At 45.4% G+C, this 19,780-nt stretch overlaps 1 pseudogene; it reads left to right on the top strand.

The window, feature by feature from the left end:
• The first annotated feature begins 7,009 nt into the window (after positions 1–7,009).
• LOC109374078 (60S ribosomal protein L6 pseudogene) lies at positions 7,010–7,890 on the top strand (annotated as a pseudogene).
• The last annotated feature ends 11,890 nt before the right edge of the window (positions 7,891–19,780 follow it).

Raw genomic sequence — 19,780 nt, 5'->3', positions numbered from 1 at the left:
AGAACATGCTTGGGAGCAAGTCTTCCCAGACCCTGTCACAGGAGGGGCCCTCCCCTCCGGAAAGACCTTTTAGAATGAAAGTGAATCACTTTTTTCAATGGCTTCATCCTGGGGTAAAATGCGAACACCAAGAAAATTCCCAGGGAAAGGGCACCCCTGTATCATCTGCAGGGAGTAGAGGCCCAGGAAAAAGCAGAGCTGCCTGGTCTGGGAAGACCGAAGCCCAGCAAGTCATGACAGGCCTGGGCAAGTTTCTACAGGAGAAACTGGGGCATCGGCAGGCAAGAGATATCCCCTTCCCTGAAGAGCCCCTTCCTGCCCCAGGGAAGTTGGGGAAACCTCAGAAGGAGGCACAAGTACGAGCCCAGGCAGGGCCCATCCAGCGGCACCCTTCCAGCTCCAGGGCTCCCTGCTGCAAAGTGACAAAGTCATGCCAACAAGCTGCTGGCCCTGCTGGCCAGAGCTCTACAAATATGAGACAAACCAGAGCCAGGGACAGGCAGCCCCACCAGAAAGTTGCGGCGTTTAAGGAGCAGTTCTCATCTCAGAAGCACCTCCAGTTCTGGCCCTACAGGGAGGCTGTGCCCCATCCAAGCCTTGACCAGAATTCTGCACGCATTAGGCACATGACCAACAAGGACAGGGAACCCCAGCAAGCTGCTGCATCTAAGGAGCAGGTCATGTGTCAGAAGTACCCCAGATCCAGGCCCCAGAGGGAGGCTGTGCCCCATCCAAGCCTCACCTATAGGCGACAAGCTGGCCAGGGGCCTAAGGCTGCTCTCACCACTGCTGAAGGCACTGCTTTCCGAGATGGGCCTCTACTACTGAGACAGAAATCCATTCTACAGAATTTACAGCAAAAAAATCTTTCCACCTCCAACTAATTTCTTCCCTGTGGAGAGAATTAACTCTCCCTAATAAATGGTCCACAATAGCAGTGATACTTCTCTGTGTACTGTGTTGGGGGCATGGGTTTTGGGTAACTCAGGGCTTCTGCTTAGGGAAAGGAAGGACTTAGTTCAGCCCTTATCAATTACTTCCTTTGCTTTCTAAGGGTGACCAGTCCCCTGGATTTCTAGTTGAGAAACAAATGTCATGTGTCCCAAAAGCCCATTTCATCCCTGATGAAATTTGAGATGGGCTGAGTCTCCTGCCTCTTAGTGTAGCCTTAATGACCATGTACAGCAGCCCACACCTTCCCCCTCATGGATGCTATGTGTCCTTTAGGGCGGTGGGGGACACAGGCCTCCTTAACATGAATAGGGTCAAGGATAGTTATATTTTCAGAAAGTATCAGTGAAGAAGAAACAGTGGTTTGAACATTATGTACAAGTCATTGATCAGAGGACCCCACAGTGGGTGACCCCTCAATGGGTGTTTGCAGTAGATCCTGGGCTTGGGGGTGGGGAGGGTCTAGAAACTGCAGAGATGCTGCTTATAAGTCTGTCTCGTGGGTCATGTTAATGTGTTGGGGAAGCATCCTTTAAACTTGACACTGAATTTTCCCTACTGGAAAGTCTCCTTGGGGAGGTGTTTGCCATCCCTGGGTATTTCTTCAGGCTGCAGATTGTTGCCTTTTTTAGTGTTAGGAATGCAGCCACCTACCTTTCTGGGTAAAATAAAGCTAAAAGTAAGAAAACAATGCCTTAGAGTGAGTGGGAAAGTAACAAGAAAGGAAGAGGGGAATGAATGACCTTGCTGGTGAAACAAAGGTCTATGTGTCATTCCCGCACTGTGACCCTGTTTGCTCCCAGCTTCCTCAGTCTGATCCAAGCTCCACCTGCTTGAGGCTGATTAGAGCACCACATGGCACACTGATGCTTTACACCAAAAAGACATGGGGCTATTGCTTGAGTAGTAAATGAGTATTTGCAGAGGTTTCACTAGCTGGCATCCTTATCTTTGGGGAAGGTGATCTTGGTGCCTTCCTTCTATCTATGTTTGATGCAAACATAACAAGACCTTGCCCTTGCATGTACCATTCAGCTGTAAGGATGGAGGTATTACCTTTGCTATTCATGGCTGTGGTGGGGCCATAATAAATCTCCCCCAGAACACCTGCAGCTCATGAACCAGAGGTGAGTTCCAGGGTTACAGGTATTTGGGGGCTCACCATGGACCTCCATGAATGCTTTTATTAGCCAAGGCTGCACAAGTACCCACCCTCACAGCACGGGTCTGGAGGGATGGCAGCCTCACTTGTATTGATTGAGACTCAATACAATGGAGTGAGTGTCCCAGAGAGCAATGGAGGTAGTTTTCCCAGTAAGATGTGTGAATCATGTAAGGACAAAAACAAAACAGGTGTCGGCCACAGCCCTGTCTCACTACCACACTTGTATTCGCATGTCCGGAGTTCTGCCATTGGCCCTACAATATCTGAAGCTTAGGGTTTCAGAAAAAAGTGCAGGTTTTGTGGTGGCCGTGGGAGGGACAAAAGGTGGGTTTTGGCCCATGGGAGGGAACTTGAAGAGGTGAGGAGGCAGTGGAGGGCTCTAACATCCATGTGGATGGAGCAGGCAATGACTCAGCCTCCCAGTCCCTGCATCATCTCATCTTAGGGTCCTTTACTTTCATTCCAGGGCAGTTTACTTCCACACTATAGAGCTTATTACCAGGAACACCTCTGCCATCTGGAATAATACAGTCTGACATTCTAACCTTTGGCCTCATCGCCCTGTCCTTCCAGCTTATATACCATTTGTTAATTTTTAAACACCAGTTCATTCATTTTTCCACGTACTCCCTGTCTATCCCTGTCTTCCTCCCTCTCTAAGGTACACTTGATGATCTCTCAGACAACCAACATTTAGAAAGGTCCACTACAAATGGGTCTCTTCCAATCCAGGTTAATTCTTCAGGTTTGCAAAATTTCAACTCTGTTTTTCCAGAAATGCATTCCTAAACAAAACTGATCACTATTGGATTAAATACCACAATTGAGTCTACTGGTACACAGATAAATTCAGCCCAGACCTATCTAGAAATCATTCATTGATTCCACAAATCATTACCCCATGCTTACAAAACAAATGGAGCTTAGGTCACCATTTCCTGAGTCCATTCTCTCTCCATTGCTACTGAAACCTATTTCAAATCTTGTTCACATCCCTCAAACTGAGGCCATGTCCACTTGCTCAACAGATATGCTGGATCACTGTTTGCAGAGGAGCTAGAAGCCAAGAGATGGGAAGTTTTCATCAAAACACTTAAAAAAACACAACGCTTTCACATTCTTGCTTTTCTTTTCCTTCCTGCTTATGGAGACATTTCCCTCCTAACCTAAATCAGAAAACCAAAACCAAAAGCAAAAAAACACTTCCTGAGATCACCTTATTGCACAATAGCTAAACCCTAGTCTTGATGGACTGATATTCCTTCACAGGAATCCTTTAGCACGCCCCACCCCTATCTTATGAGGCACCCAACCGCTTGTACTTTTTAAAGCTTTTTATTACAGAAATGTTTAAACAACCACAAGGGCAGATAGAACAATATATCTTCTTATGTACCCTCACCCAACTTTCCCAGTTATCATCTGGCATGTGTGATATTTCCCATTTTTTACACTACAAAACAGTAAAAAAGCCATTGAAACATTTCCCACCTATCTTTCAATCATACGCTATGTGCCCATGTCAAAGTTCTCACATTTCTTTGGTATTTATCACCCATGGAACACATTTATACAGCACAGATGTAAACAGCATTGGTGACGAAAAAGCATTGAGCTTCCAGAGGCTTTGGCAATCAGTCCTGTTCTGCCTTTTACTCAACCCTGAAGAGTCATCTGAGTGAAATTTACCCTCAAGTCCACCCAAGAAGTAATGTTATAGAGCAGGGGTATCAAACTGGCGGCCCGCGGGCCACATGCGGCCTTCAAGGTAATTTTTTGTGGCCAGCGATGCTCTGAAATAAAATGAAAATAGAAAAAATTGTTACGAAGAAAATAGCGCTTAAGGGAGATCAAGGCAATACTGTACATACAATTCCCTCGTTAACCCTTTAACTACTGAAGACGAATATACACGTAGCCCAGTGCCTTTCCTGGGGGCCTGTGGGCATGTATAAACGTGCTGACTCAGTTCCTGCAACATTTGGAAGCGATATGTCTGCCACTCTCAGTGTCACGTAAATTAAACGGATCCCAATAGGGAAAAGGTTAAAAAGAGCACTCAGGTAAAAAAGAATAATTTTAGTTTTATAAATACATTAAATAAAATAAATGTTTAAATAAAAGCAATTATATAGTGTTTTAATTATCCTATCCATATTCCTGAATCCTCACTTCAGAATATAAATTTAACAAAATTTGTAAATGTGATGTGGCCCACGTGAATCTTGCCTGTTGCACCAAAGGCCCGTGTTTTAATTGAGTTTGACACCCCTGTTATAGAGCAAACCCAGTGCACACAATACTGCTGTCCCCTAATCACACAGAAAATACACCAGCATGTAAAAAGTATAGAAGCAGAAATCTATCCATGTTGATATGAACTTGGTATCACTATATGCATTTTTAAATATTTAGAAGAAATCTTTTCTTGTCAAACATTTGAAATGAGCCATTGTGTTTTGAGTAAACAATAGGTTAAGCCACATGTTTATATGCTCTCCTTTCCAAATGCCATTAAAAATAAAAGATTACATGAAAAGACCCTCAACATCACTAACCTTCAGGGAAATGCAAATCAAAACCACTACAAGATAGTAATCACTACACACATATAAGGATGGTTAGAATCATAAAGTCAGATAACAAGTGTCCCTGAGAATGTGGAGAAGTAGAGTCCTCACACGTTGCTGGTGGGAATGAAAAATGGGGCAGCAACTTGGGAAAACAGTCTGGTCCTTCCTCAAAATGGTCAACATAGAGTTACCATAGGACCCAGCAGTTCTACTTGTAAGTATATACTCATGAGAAATGAAAGCACATGTCCACACAAAACTTATAAACAAATATTCTTAGCAGTGTTTTTCACAGAGTCAAAAGGTGGAAATCACTCAAATGTCCATCAACCATTGTATGGGTAAATAACATACAGAATATCCATATAATGTAATAGGTTTTGGCAATAAAAACTACTGATACATGCTACAACATGGATGAACCTTGGAAACATTATGTTAAGTGAATGAATCCAGTCACAAAGGACCACATGTGATCCCATTCATATGAAATGTCCAAAATAGAGAAAACTAGAGAAACAAGCATTAGATTAGTAGTTGTTTAAGGCTGAGAGGAAGGGGGAGAGAGATGGTAGCTAAAGGTTACAGGGTTTCTTTATGAAGTCATGAAAATGTTTTAAAACCATAATGATGCACATGCCTGTGACTACCCTAAAAATCCTAAAATCATACACTTTGAATGGGTGAGTGGTATGGTATGTGACTATATTTCAATAAAGCTGCTAAAACAAGTAAAGGATTTAAAAAGATGAAGTGCTTGAGCATAACAAGAAGGGGAGAGGCTAGGGCAAAAGATGTCAACACATTTTTGGAAGATGGAAATCCGGTGCAGGAGTGGTAAGTGACTAGCAGAGCAGAGGAAGTGCTAGCAAACCACTTCACACCACAAAACCCCAGCAGATGGACAACCTGGTTGCACCAGGGAAGAAAAGAAATTAGAGGTTCCACTAATTGTAAAGATCTTCAATTTATTGTTTGTTTTACAATATATTGTGTATAATTTAAAAAAAATTTGGAGAAGAGGGAATGCTTTTCAGTAATTTGTGAAATCCTGTGGCAATGTTCGAAAGCTTCAAATGAGCAGAGGATCCCAGGTTTCTTGCCCGGGACAGAACCCGAGACAACTATTTTAAAGCTGCATTGCACACTCTAGGGTTGGGGTATGGTGGTGGTGGGAGCTGTGGGAACCCAAGGCAGAAATCTCAAAGCTCAGGTGCAGTTCCAGAATACAGTGAATGGTCCATTATTAAAATGTGTTTATTGGAAAATAATCAAACTTGTAGAAAAGTTGCATGCATGATAAAACCATGTACCTTTTATCCAGATTAACCCACTAGCACTTTGATGCGTTTGCCACTTGTCTCCTCTCTGTCTCTCTGTGGCTGTGTCTGTGTGCTGCTCTCTCTCCTTTCTCCCTACATATGAAGACATATGTACATAGGAAAGCTATACATACATTCTTGAATACTCGAGTTTATGCATCATGCAGTTTTTCCTTCAACATTTAATTGCATTTTCTTACAAAAAAGATTCTCTTAAATACAGTAATTTCCATCAGTAAATGTAACATTTGGCATAAAACTTAACTAATCTCCCATTCATGTTCTAGTTTTGTTAATTTATTGGGTAACATCCTTTGTGGCTTTTAGAAACCTCCATTATAAGATTCAATCTAGAATTGTGTATTACATTTAGCAGTCATGTCTTTAGTCTCCGTTAATCTGGACCAGGCTCTTAGCCTTTCCTTTCTATGAGAAGGCCATTTTTGAAGAATTTATTCAATGTGCTATTTTTGTAAGTACTTGTCTCCTGGAAAATGTTTTGGTAGCGCTTATCAGGCTTTAAGAGATATTTTTAAAGGTCCCTGGGGACCTTAGGAACAGTCGGGACCACACTTGCTGTAAGAATACAATACAGGAGATACAAGGATATGTGGAGGAATTTTCTGATCACAGACACCTCTGGAAGTCAAGGAAGGGCCTGAGAGAGGGGCTGGCCTTGAAGTGTGCCTCCCTACTGAGTGCAGACAATGGGGAAGCTGTGGAGGCTGGAGAAGACAGGCAAAGAAAGGAAGGAGCTGTCATTACTGGTAAGCCTTCCTCATGTGGAAGGGAAAGGATTGGGTATCTGGGGGCAATCGTTCATCAGACTCAGAGGGGACGGGGTCAAAGCAAGTGAGAAAAAGACACAGGGCTTCCCTGCAGCAGTTCACAATCTAAACAAGCTGTAGGGGTTGTGACTGTTAAATGACTAGCTGGCATGGGGAGGTGAGACAAATACACATACACCATCAAACAAAAATTACATTACTTCAGCTCTTTCCCATCTTGCAAGATGGCGGGTGAAAAAGCTGAAAAGCCAGACACTAAAGAGAAGAAACCTGAAGCCAAGAAGGCTGATGCTGGTGGCAAGGTTAAGAAGGGTAACCTCAAGGCCAAGACGCCTAAGAAGGGGAAGCCCCACTGCAGCCGAAACCCTGTCCTGGTCCGAGGAATCGGCAGGTATTCCCGATCGGCTATGTATTCCCGAAAGGCCATGTACAAGAGGAAGTATTCAGCAGCGAAATCCAGGATTGAAAAGAAAAAGAAGGAGAAGCTTCTTGCTACTGTCACAAAACCAGTTGGTGGCGACAAGAATGGTGGTACCCGAGTGGTTCAACTTCGCAAAATGCCTAGATACTATCCTACTGAAGATGCGCCTCGGAAGCTGCTGAGCCACGGCAAGAAACCCTTCAGTCAGCACGTGAGGAAACACCGGGCCAGCATCACTCCCGGGACCATTCTCATCATCCTCACTGGGCGCTGTAGAGGCAAGAGGGTGGTTTTCCTGAAGCAGCTGAGCAGTGGCTTGCTACTTGTGACTCGACCTCTGTCCCTCAATCGAGTTCCTCTGCATAGAACACACCAGAAATTTGTCATTGCCACCTCCACCAAAATCGACATCAGTGGTGTGAAAATCCCCAAACATCTCACCGATGCTTACTTCAAGAAGAAGCAGCTGCGGAAGCCGCGACACCAGGAGGCGGAGATCTTCCACACAGAGAAAGAGAAATACGAGATTACAGAGCAGCGGAAAATTGATCAGAAAGCCGTGGACTCGCAAATTCTGCCAAAAATCAAAGCTGTTCCTCAGCTCCAGGGCTACCTCCGCTCTGTGTTTGCCCTCACAAATGGGGCTTTTCCTCACAAACTGGTGTTTTAAATTTATTATGAAGCACCTAATTAAATGGCTGGTCTTTAAAAAAAAATTACATTACTTCAAAAGGTATAGAGATGCCAATAGGAATTTTGGTTTAAAATTTAGAAGTAGGATGGGGGGGGAAATCATAAAGTTCTCATGGAAGATATAACCACAGGTGTGGCTCACAACACCCCAAAATGTATTGCTACATAGCACTATAATTGTGCTCTTTAAAAGTTATGCTAAAGAGAAACCCTCTTCCTATATCAAGATGAGTTTGGTGCCATGGGTTGTGGGCTAGCATAACTGATCTGTAAAATAAAGAATTAAAAAAGTGGCGGGGAGAGAAGGAGTTTGGCAGAGAGAAGAAAGAGGGAGCAGCTGGGTTAGACTCTGTAAGAGTGGAGGCAGCTGGATTTGAGAACCCTGAGGGTGTGAATAGCCTAAAAGGATCTTGAGAGAAAAATAATTACTAAACATTTTAAATTTGTTTGACATTGGTGCATGGATGTCCCGTGCCCCTTCCCCTCTGTCCTGCTTTCTGTTCTTGGTACAGGCTATTCAGCGATTGTTGATGAACGTAGATTTTTTTGGGAGATATTGGAGTGGGGCTGCAGCCAAGTATATTTCTGGTTTCTTGCAAGTAAGAACACATCATGAATAAGGGAAAGCTGTAGTTCAGGACAGAGTAGATCCTGAGGGTGTAAATCTCCAGGCACAGCAGACTTTCAAAAAGTATGGGTCCAAAAGGAGATCACCAGGCAATAGAAGGGTCTCAGGTATTATCTGGGTAACAGGTTGCATAAACAGAAATTTCACTAAGGTAAATCAATATGTGGTATGGAGAATGGTTGGAGATGGACGATAGGCTGGAGGGATCTAAAGGGCCCTCCTTTGATGGGCCCATCTGCTGAACTGGAGGATAGGGGAAGGGCTTCCGGTTCATCTCCCTGTAGGCGTCCCCTCCCCAACCCTCAAGAACCTTTGGTGTCTGTGCCAGAGCTCTGTGGTGTGGGCCTGGGACTCCAGTCTGCCTGATGCAGCAATGCACTTTCGATGCTGCAGACCAGGTCCTTTGTCTGAGGATCCTCCCTGCACCATGGCTGAGCTGCCACTCAACTTCCTAGGTATTCTCATTCTTGCCTTCCTGGGTGGGATGGGGCTCCTCCTTCTGTCACTGAGCTCCCTAGAAACAACCATAATTTGGAAAGAAATTTTCATATCTCTGAGGGACTCTGGTTTACTTACCTAACTGATGTCTCTCTGTTTCCAAAATACTGGGAAACATGCATTCAGTGCTATCAATTTCCCTTTAAGTATTGCTTTTGTTACATCTCACACATTTTGTTGTTTTCTCATTTTCATTTAGCTTAATTTTTTTTCTTTCAGCCTATACTTTGACCCATGTGTTGGTATTGTGTTCTTTAATCTCCAAATGTTTTGTTCTGTTAATTAAAATAGAGTCACATTAATCTTCGGTTGTAAGTGTTTGATTTTCCTAGGCTGAGGAGTAAAGAAATGAGTACCAGCCACTCATTATTTTCTTTGTGCTCTCAGTGTCTGGGCAGAGCGAAGAGGAGAAAGAAAGATGGACCCTGAAAAGTAAGGCTCTGCCTAGTCCACCTGAGCTCTCCAGGGGTGACCCCTCCTCTCCTTTCCATGAGGTCCCAGGTCCACGGTCTCTGAGGACATTAGATGCTAGATGCAGTCCCTCTCAGGAAACAGAGCCCTCACAGGAGAGGCTCATGGGAAGGCAGTCAGACCCTGAGACCCTTCCCAGGTTCCCTGCTTGGCCATTGCCGGGAATGAAGCGGTGACAGACCTGGGCAATGGGTGTTGCCCAATAGGTGGCCATGTGAGACGTCAAGAGTCAGGACTCCTGTCGACTCCCTTTGTAAACGTACTTTGATTTCCTGGGACTGAGACTCCTCTTTGACATAACCTTTGACCAATGTTGCTCACAGGGTGGTTTTGAGTGTCACATGGAATAGTGTATATGAAAGCCCTTTGTGAATGATAAAGCAACATACGTCGGAGCCTATTATTATTACTGCCATGTGACACTGTACACAATTCTTGAGGCTCCCCAAGTCCAATCCACCTCTAAGGAACATTCTCATTCGCCTCCTGTAAGATCTCTTTGCTTCTACCTTCATCACTCTCCTTGCTTCCCAGATTGGAGAGCTGGCCACAGCAAACTAAAGGAGGCAAGGAAGGTGCTTTCTCTTCTGCAATGGTGATTAAACACTACCCCCTTATTGCTATAATTATAACCCTCTTTTAGCACTGTCTATGAATTTCTGGGGCCTCAGCGAAGCCTGGGGTGGACATGGGAGGGAAAATTCCCTCCCATGGGAGTCCAAATGTGAATGTCTTTGGGAGAGGGATGAAAGTGTATACTGTGAGATTAACGAAGTAGAGGGATGTGAAAAGACAGAATGCAGTGTGAGGCTCTACTTTTGCCAGACCTTCCAGGTCCTGTGTTTGCTCTGGTCTTGGCTGTAGCTTTGTACCTCCTGTCTCCTGTAGCCCCCTGGGGCAGCATCATGGTACCATGTGCTTTTATCAACTGTCATATCCATACCCTTCCTGTGAGATATGTAATAGCACAACTGCTGAGGTCAATCGGCTGCCACTCCCGGCGGCTTTGGAAGATTCTACTCCTGTGGTCCCCTTTGGCCTCCACATATCCTGGGCTCAAGTCATCATTCTGTCTGTCTCTTGCCTTTTCAGTAGTCCTCTCAAGAGACTCAATCCCTGACCGTCTACCTGCACCTTACCCACCTCCACCCCCAAATCCCTCCCCTAATCCAATGACCCCCCCTTAGCGGATTTTCTTCTATCTTCATCACGGGGTTAGTCTCTGCCACCAGAACCTTTTCTTACATTGAAATCCAAATTCCCAGTGGAACATTGCCCACCCCAACCCCATAGCTTAACCCCTCTCTCACCACATGACCCTCAGAGAGCAGCTCCTGTTGTCCAACCAGAGGCCACTTGGTCTCTGAATACCATCTTGTCACTTGACCCTACCTTTTCCCAAGATATCAACTCCTTACCAGGTTTATCACAGACAGAGAATCCCACTGAATCATTTGCCTGTCATCACATCCCATCAATGCTGTCTATTTCACCACCACCCACCTGCACTTTCACTGGGACTCAACCTTAATTGATTTCCATCTTACTGAAACTTTTTCCGGAGGACTCAGTTCTAGATAGTCCTGGTGAATTCTCCACTCTTGTCCCAAAAATCAGAGACACTGACCAGCCAAGAACATACTCCTCCCCCTATTATCACACTGTGATTCTCAGTGAGAGCATGTTTCCCTCTACTTCCCAGAGACCTCTCTCTGGGGAGTTTCAGTTACAAAGCACATGGAGGCGACTAGCCATTCTTCCTTGGCCTTAACATCCAGGCACACTTGGAGAGACAAATAAAAAGGAGAATGGCTTTTCAGAATTTAGGGAAGAAAAGGAGGAAGGATGATTATGAAAACGTATGCAGTCAGAATGCCATTGGACATCTTCATGGAACTCATTGCAGCCACTTGATGAAGAGGACAGCACAGCCCCCAAAACATGGAAGACATAGCAGAGCAGCTGCGCATTAGCCAGCAGCTCTTTCATGTGAAGACATTGGGGAGAAACTTGCAACAGAAATAGAGCCAGCTCCTCTGGGGTCTTTGCTCTTTACACAGTGAGTTCCTAGTGGCTACTCTCCTGGTTTCAGGAAGTAGTTCCCCTCTAGATTCCTGCTTTGTCTTATTCAGTGGAACCTGTAAGCTTCTGCTGTCTAAATGCAGCATCAGGTATCTCCACCTCCTCATTTCCATGTCCTCTCCTACTCAGTGTATTTCCTCAGTCTCTGCCTCAAATCAAGCCCCCACCCCAAAATTTCACACAGGTCTAGCACCAGGCCCTCCATTATTCGCGTATCCCAATCCTACCTTCTTCTTCTCCATCCCAGATTAGAGGCTGTGGAGAGTTTTTCCATAGATCCCTGAATGAGTCAGACTATTGTATCTTGACTGAAAATCCTCACCTAGGATGGATCGTGTTGCAGAAGCAACAGAAAAGCTTGTGGGGTTTAGTCCGTGTTCTCCAAAATTCTCAATTGGCCACTTGCTCTCGAGGTCCGAACCTTCTGTTGCTTAGCCGGTCATCCCATGCCTGTGTACCAGCTTCCACCCTTCCTGGCCACTTTCATATCACCAGTGAACCCCAGGAGAAACTGCAGCTCCACATTCCAAGGAGGACAATCCCACGCTGCTGCCTGCACCCCTGCAGGAATCTAGCATCTCCAGCACTGATGGCGTCTCAGTGTAAATGAACAGCAATATCTCAGCTGAAAGGAAGACATGTTTACTTACAACTCTCTGAGCTTTGGGGACAGAGTAGCAATGATCTTGCCAAGACTCAACTGAGTCTCTCAGAAAGTTTCTATGTGAGGTTTCCACAAACGTTTCAGCTAAGCAAGGACATGAGGAGGAATCTAGGGAATATCCTGGAGAAGAGCCCAGGAGACAGCCCACAGAGGGTCTCAGAACGCTACCTAGTGAAGGGTCTGAGGGCTGCCTCAGACACAAAAAGTAACTGTGGGGTCACTCAAGGAACTCCCGAGGAATGAATTATTGTGTATCAAGGAAGGACACAGACCAGATCAAGTGAAAAGCATTCTTAGTTACATTTGAGCAAGAAGTTTTGGCAGACCACTGTGCTTAGGATCCCTAAGTGGGCATGACATCACGTGTCATTCATGGCTGGCTGGGGAAAGCACATCACATCTTTCTGGGCGTTCCCAGAGCAATATGGGAAAACAATAATTGAAAACAAACAAAAATAGGTAAGGTCTACTGCCAGATTAGTATTCTAGAGCTTTCTTTTCTTGATCCCAACCCCCAACATGTGTTAGAAACACATATTATAAGGTTTTGTGTGAGTAAGAAATAGGGGGCCTAACCCTCAAGGTAGTTGAATCCATACAATTCTGTATTTTGAGAGAAGCCCTAACATTGCTTCTTCCCCAGTTTGACTTTCCCTCCTTGGTCACCCATATTTCTTGGGTAGACTCCAAAGCTCAAGTTCCAAGCCCCTTGAGGGACACTAAAACTTTTCAGGGAAACAAGATAAGAACAACAAATGCAGTCATTGAATTTGCCAGATCGTCCTCTCCTGGCCTTTTCATCTGTATGCAGGGAAAAGACTGGGGCCCCTGAAATTATCACCATAAGCTTGCAGAGGATGTCCAGAGAATTCAGCGTGGCAGACAGAGTTTTCAGCCCTTCACACCTCACACACAGCACCATAGACAAAGGGAGCCAGAATGAGACTGTACAAGACAACAGATGCAACCCAGAGGTGCCTACGAAGCAAGCTGGGGCTGGATCTAGGCTAAGGGATGAGAATGTGAGTTCCTGTGACAGAACAGAAATGATTCAGGCCAAAGGACAATGGAGAAGAGTTCAGAACATTTTTGCATGTCCAACATGTCCAGGGAGATATTCAAGGCTGAGGAGCTGCGTGCTCTTAAGTCACAATCTTGTGATATCTTGACCACCAGGAGTTGGTAAGCACCCAAATGACAAATGTCAATACAAGTAAAGCAGAATCCACCCTGACCACTGAATGTCTCTCACCAAAAATACCATTTGCACAAGATTCTAAACTATCAAACCTGAAAAAACATGTCCTTAGTGAGTTAAAATTTAAACTTGGGAGCAGAGAGCAAAGCCAGGCTTAGGCTGTCCCACTGAGATGTCCCTTAGTTTAGATTGGTTGCTTTCCATGTCCTCACCGACTCAGTGTCACAGTGTCTCCAGTGGGGACATGGGAACTTCCCAGGTGCTGCATGTCCATTTGGAGGACAGCGGGGTCCTCGTGGAGCTGAGGTGAGGAACCTGGGTCTGTAAGCACATCTTATGCAAATGCCAGGATGACAATTTCCCATCAGCTGCAAACAAAGTGAGACCTGTGGGCTCCAAAGCAGGAAAATGTGGAAGTGAGGATACAGGAAGCAGGACATCTAAAGGCGGAGAAGAGCCACCCTGTGAGGACAGAGAATTGGAGAGCACTTCCCTGTCTCTGTCACAGATTGCACAGTTTCCTCCTGATAGTTACTTCAGAAAAAAGATGAGGTGATTTTTTTCTGTGGATTTATTCCAAGAGAAAAATCAAAGACCAGGAAAGTCTCCAGCAGAAAGCTCAGTTCTTGACATCCTTTGCACAGCACCAAGACCCAGCTGAAGGTGGAGTTATGTTTGTGAGTTGTGGGCCTCCTGAAGCTCAGGAGCTTGTGGCAGACATAGGAAGGATCCTAGAGGAGAAAGTGGCCTGTAGGTACAGACTTGAAGCCTTGGAGTTAAGTCAGCAGAAGGAACTGCCAGCTCAGGTAGATGCTGACAAGGGACATCCCTCCGTCTACGGGGCTCTCTCTGACTCACAGCAAGAAGAATGGGCAAGTGCTCAGTGCTGCAAACAAGGAGCCATCTCTGCTGACCAGGATTGTCTTACAGGTTTTATAAGAAACAGGGTGAGAACCAGGGACTCCCAGAAAGGTGTGACCTCAAAGACTGGCTACTGTGCCAGAGTCAACACACTTACCACCATCCAGGGTGGCTGTGCCCCATCTAAGACCCACCTGCAGACATCAAGTATTCCAGGTCCCTCTAGTCACCCCCCACCTCTGATGTAGTCACTGTGCTTAGAGGTTTCACTCTTCTATTCAAACAGAAAGTCATTCCCCAGCACTTCCAGGGAGAAAAAAATTCCCCAAAGAAATCATTCTGTCCTTGTTGAGAAAGCCTCAGTTTTCGTGATAACACATCCTCTGATGAGAACAATCATTGTTTAGCACAACCCAGGACATTGATCCTTGTAAATAAATGTTTCTTACAGTTGAGAATGTTGTTCTATATGTAGTGCATGTTTCCCCCATATCCCTGGACTTACGCTTAGGGAAAGGAAGGAATTACTACAGCTCTCACTGACTTCCTCCTTAGGTTTCTAGAGGATGCTCAGTCCCCTGTAGGGAGCCTGACAGTGGCCTTCTCAGTTTCATCCTCGGGTCCCCTATTTGACCCTGATCAGATGTCCTGTATTTAAAACACTTTCTCATAAAATTACAAAACGTTTACTCTAAAAACTTGTAGGTCGTTTAAACATGAGAAAAACCCTTAAAGCCTAGAAGTTGGCTCAAACTCTCTTTTTATCTGCTCCCTCACTACTCTGAACTATATGGAGGTGGAGGGTGGGATGAGGTACTCTGACATAATATGGTCAGAATTCTCCCTTGTTGTCTCCAGAAAGTTTTGGAGTAAGAAGTGGGGATGGGGGATGTTTAGGCCCTTAGCTTAGTGGTAGCGAGAAACCTTCCTGCTGGACCTCTTGGTGAGGAATAAATGTCACCTGCTGCTAAGAGCTCTTGTCTTCCCCATGAATTTGCACAGACCATGTTCCCCTCTTTACCTTACTGTAATAAAAATGGGTAGCAGTTCACCCTTTCGTCCTCCTCTGCCCTTACTTGAGCAGTAGGGAGGACAGAACATGCAGCTCTGAAAAGGCCCAGGGATACTAGTATTTTCCTGAAAACAGTGGCTTCCTTTCATTTTGAAAAAGTTGCTGATTCCAGAGTATCTCACAGGTGGGTGGTCACTGAGCAGGGTGTGTATGCGTGGGTTTTGTGATTGTGGATACTGGGTGTGCCAGGACAATGTGGAGGAAATGGGTGCGTCTAGGTGGAGACTCTCTTATAAGTGGGGTGTGACTCTACCTGGAAGGCATGTTTTAGCTTACAGTGCTTATCAGGGCACCTCAAGGAATGGTGAAAAATTTCTTTTTCACAGGGAGATCTCTTCTGGACGCCTAGCTTGATAGCATTATTGCAAGACCAAGAGATCACCCGTCCATCACTTATAGGGTTGATCATCAGGCAGCACCCTGGAATTTGTTGAAAAGTAGACAGAGAGCAAGGAAAATGTAATGGTGGAATGAGTGGGAAATGAAGAAAAAGCGAGAAGGATGACCTAGTCATTACAACTCATGACCCCATTCTCGCCATCAACTAATTCTGCCTAACACTAGTACCTTAGGCCTCGCTTCCTGGAGACTTGGCAGGTCATGGGAGAGCACAGTGATACCATTTCCACACAAGAGTGTGTGCAGTGATTACTCAGTGATTACTGAGCAGGAAGACAGTGTGTCTAGGGATCTGGTCAGGGAGGTTGTCCTCCTCCTTGGTGCCTGCCTTCCCAGCCACCCTACATCTCACACCAAGGTTACAATAATTGAGGGGTATATTAGTTATCTGTCATTGTGTAATGGATACCCCAAAATTTAGTGCTTTAAAAAACCACATATTTATGATCCCACAGTTTCTGTGGGGTCAGGAATCCAGGCAAGCCTACTTGGGTTCTGCTTTGCAGTCTCTCACAAGCTGCAATTATGGTGTCAGCTGGGGCTCAGCTTTCCACTGAAGGCTTGACTGGGGAAGGACCCACTTGTGCGCTCCCATACATATTTGCTGGCAGGATTTAGTCCGTTAAGGCCTGTTGGACTGACGTCCTCAATTCCTTGCTGGCTGTTGGCTGTAGTTGCCTGGAGTCCATCCTCAGTTCCTTGTCATGTGGGCTTCTCCAACATGGCACCTTGTTTCATCAAAGCCAGGAGAGAATCTGCTATGAAGACAGCAGTTACAATTTCTTGTTAACTAATAATGAAAATGACATCCCATCAGCTTTCCCTTATCCTGAGTCAGAGGGAAGTCACTACATCCAGCCTACACTCAAGGGGAAGGGTGTGAGTATCAGGAGGTGTGGGGATCATTGGAAACTTGTTAGAAGTCTTCCTAACACAAGGATTTCTTCCTGGATGCCACATTAAACTCACTGAAGCAATCATGGCCAAAGGTGCCAAGTGGTTCCTCGTCCTCAACCATATCAATGTCATCAATTTCAAAGCTGTTTAATGGCTAAGTGTAGTGGTGGATGGTAAGAAGAACATCAAGGAGATTGGAGCATCCAAAGAAACAGGGAAAGGTGGCATGGGAAAGGTGCCATGGCAGTAAGGTGATGTGGGGTCATCATGAAAGGAGCTCTTAGTGCCATCTGACTCACTACTGCCAGTATTTAGACTTAGAAGGTAGGAAAAATTAGGGGCAATACATCTCCTCCTGACTCCACTACAGTCTCTCCACTCTCCCTAGCTCCCAGACTTAGGCCTAAAGAAGCAACCTTCAGCTCCTGTATAGATAGCTAGATTTCTAGAGGACGCAAACCCTATTGGTTGCAAGGTTTAATTTCTGTTCTTATTAATATATTGAATATAGCACATCCTCATTTCATATTTGATTCTTACAATTTGAACTTCAGAGAGAAAGATTCACCCAATTTATGGAAAAGCCAGTACTCTCTATACTAGGGAACTCAGAGTATGTAACTCCCATTCTGGGATGTTTTTCATGTACCCATAGCCTGAGGACTTCCAACCAAAAAAGATATGGTGGCTTAAAGGGCCCGAGTTACTGGCCTGGGGTCATATAACAAGTCATACCTGGTGCCCATTGCTTTCATTCAGAGAATCACTTGGTGAGACGATGAGACAGCATCATTCAGAAAATATAGAAAGTCACCTGTCCAAAATAGGTGGCAGCACTCTCCATGAATGATCACACCTGTTTGTCATGCTTCGAGAATTGTTTTCCATTTCCCCAGAATCCTCTTCCTAATGTGAATATAGGATGGTCACAGAAAGCAGTAAAGTACGTTGGCTGAAAAATGATTGGAGACATGAGGATAATTTTCTCTAGAAAAAGATTTCATGTACTCTGCTCCCACTCTCAGGGATCAGTGTTATGCAATTTCTGGGGGGTATCATTTACTTGATACAGTGTGGTGCCTAAGGAGTTGTCACTAACACAAAATTCAATGGGAAGGCTGGCCAAATGGCGCATTGGTTAGGAGTTGGCTTGGGACACCAGCTCTGAGCAGCAGGGCCCCGGTTCGGATCCCACATGAGGGCCAGCGACACTGCGCCCTCTACAGCTAAGATGGTGAACAACAGCTCAACCTGGAGTTGGGCTGCCGAGGGTCGCTAGTGACGGTGTAGGCTGCAGTGGGACTGGCTGGCAGCGGGTGTGAGCTTTTGTGAGCTGCGGTGAGCAACCGTGTGCGGCCGCCCGATGGCCAGCGAGCGACTGCCTCACCCAGGAAGACCGCAATGATAATACCTACATGGGCCAGTGAAACAACGTCCACCACAACTAGACTGAAGAACAAAAGGACAGCAACTTGTCTGTTCCCCTTCCCTGGTTCCTCAATGCTGTTCCCCTCCCCCAATTCCCCAATAAATTCTTAAAAGAAAAAAATGCACTGGGAATGGGCACCAGGATTATTACAGCCTCATGCTCACATCTGAACTTAATACCAGGGCAAACAAAATGCATGAATGGACTGGTACCTTCATGTGGATTGGGCATGGGGTTCCAGGTCCCACCTTCAGGCATTGTGAATTTCTGTGGTGCCAGGTGCTGCCTAGGAGTATAAGATTCCTTGATGCAGCTTGCAGTGTGATTAACACTGAGTACTGAGACCCATTCTTCAGGCTCAACGAAGAGCCCAGGCTATGAGGGGGGCTCTTCTCTTGAATCCTTTCTTCTGGATCAGAGTGTAAATTAGGCGATTGTCCTGGGGTCACAGGGACATGCTTGGTCTTCACCAGGGAGGCCAAGCGGCAGGTCCAGGGAGTTGTGGAGCCTGCCTTCTCATCTCTCCCAGGAGACTCAGGGTATGTGCCTTACTTCAGGGTGAGGGGGTGGTGCAAAAAGGAAAGTGATTATTATGCAAGTTTGCACTGTTTCACTGCAGGAAGGAGGTTGGGATGACAATGACAAGCGTGGGTAATCTTCCTCTGTAGGGACTCTTGCCCAGCTTTAGGCAACCTTCATTCGAGGCAGGAGGTTTCACCAAGCTCTTCACTGATGTTTCCATTCCCTGCCAGAGGGTATGCAGAAGGAATAAAAGTGAACTTTCCCCTTTGTCTTGCAGGAAGTTCTGGGCTTCTGGTCTGAGGGGTTCTTAATGGCTTTCATGTTTCCTGACCACAAGTGGAAGTTGGTAGGCACCTGCTTTACAGTCCTGTCCAGATTGTCATGCGAAAGGAAAACTTAGCTGGGCATTCCCAGGAGTGAGGAGATACTGGTTGATGAAAGCACTGATCTGAAACAAGGAGAATTACCTAAAGGTTGTAGTGGCACCAAAGACTTGAGAATAGGAATATAAAGATGAGTCTCTTAAATGGATATGTTCCATGTGAAAGTCCTCTAGGAGACAACACAGTTTTTTAAGGGATGAAATGGTGTTTGCTGAGAGGACTAGATATCAAACTCCGTTATCTTGGGAGCTGTAGCAATACCTTTCATTGGCCATACCTGGCATACAGGCTGTGCAGCCACTGGCCTTTTAATGGGCCTTGGACGCTGAACATCCCAGTGGAAACCACGATGGACTCAAGAGCCTCTGCTCTTGAAAACTTAAAGAAAGAATCTGTTGACTCATGTCCATGAGAAAGCCTGGGAGTAAGGCTGGTGTCAGGCAGGAGGGTTCATACTGGGGCTCAGTGATGCCTTCAAGATTCAGTTCCTATCCATGCCTTGGTTCTATATTCTGGACTGGCTTCATTGTGCAGCTTTCTGTGTGGCAACATCCTCCATGCTTCAGGTGTAGCTAAAAGTAGGTTGTCTCTCCCACTAGTTCTTCGAATGTCCTATTGTGCCTTACTGTCTCCAATTGGGTCGTACAGCCATCCATCCCTGAGCAATCACTGTTGCCAAAAGCATGGAACAACCTTTTTGGCCAAGCCTGATTTCTACATCCATCCTTAAAGGAAGAGTGTCAGGGAAAGGTCACTCCACTTG

Source organism: Hipposideros armiger, unplaced genomic scaffold, assembly GCF_001890085.2.
Source record: "Hipposideros armiger isolate ML-2016 unplaced genomic scaffold, ASM189008v1 scaffold_784, whole genome shotgun sequence".
NCBI lineage: Eukaryota > Metazoa > Chordata > Mammalia > Chiroptera > Hipposideridae > Hipposideros > Hipposideros armiger.
The sequence above is the reverse complement of the archived record's forward strand: the minus strand, read 5'-3'. Positions and strand labels throughout refer to the sequence as shown.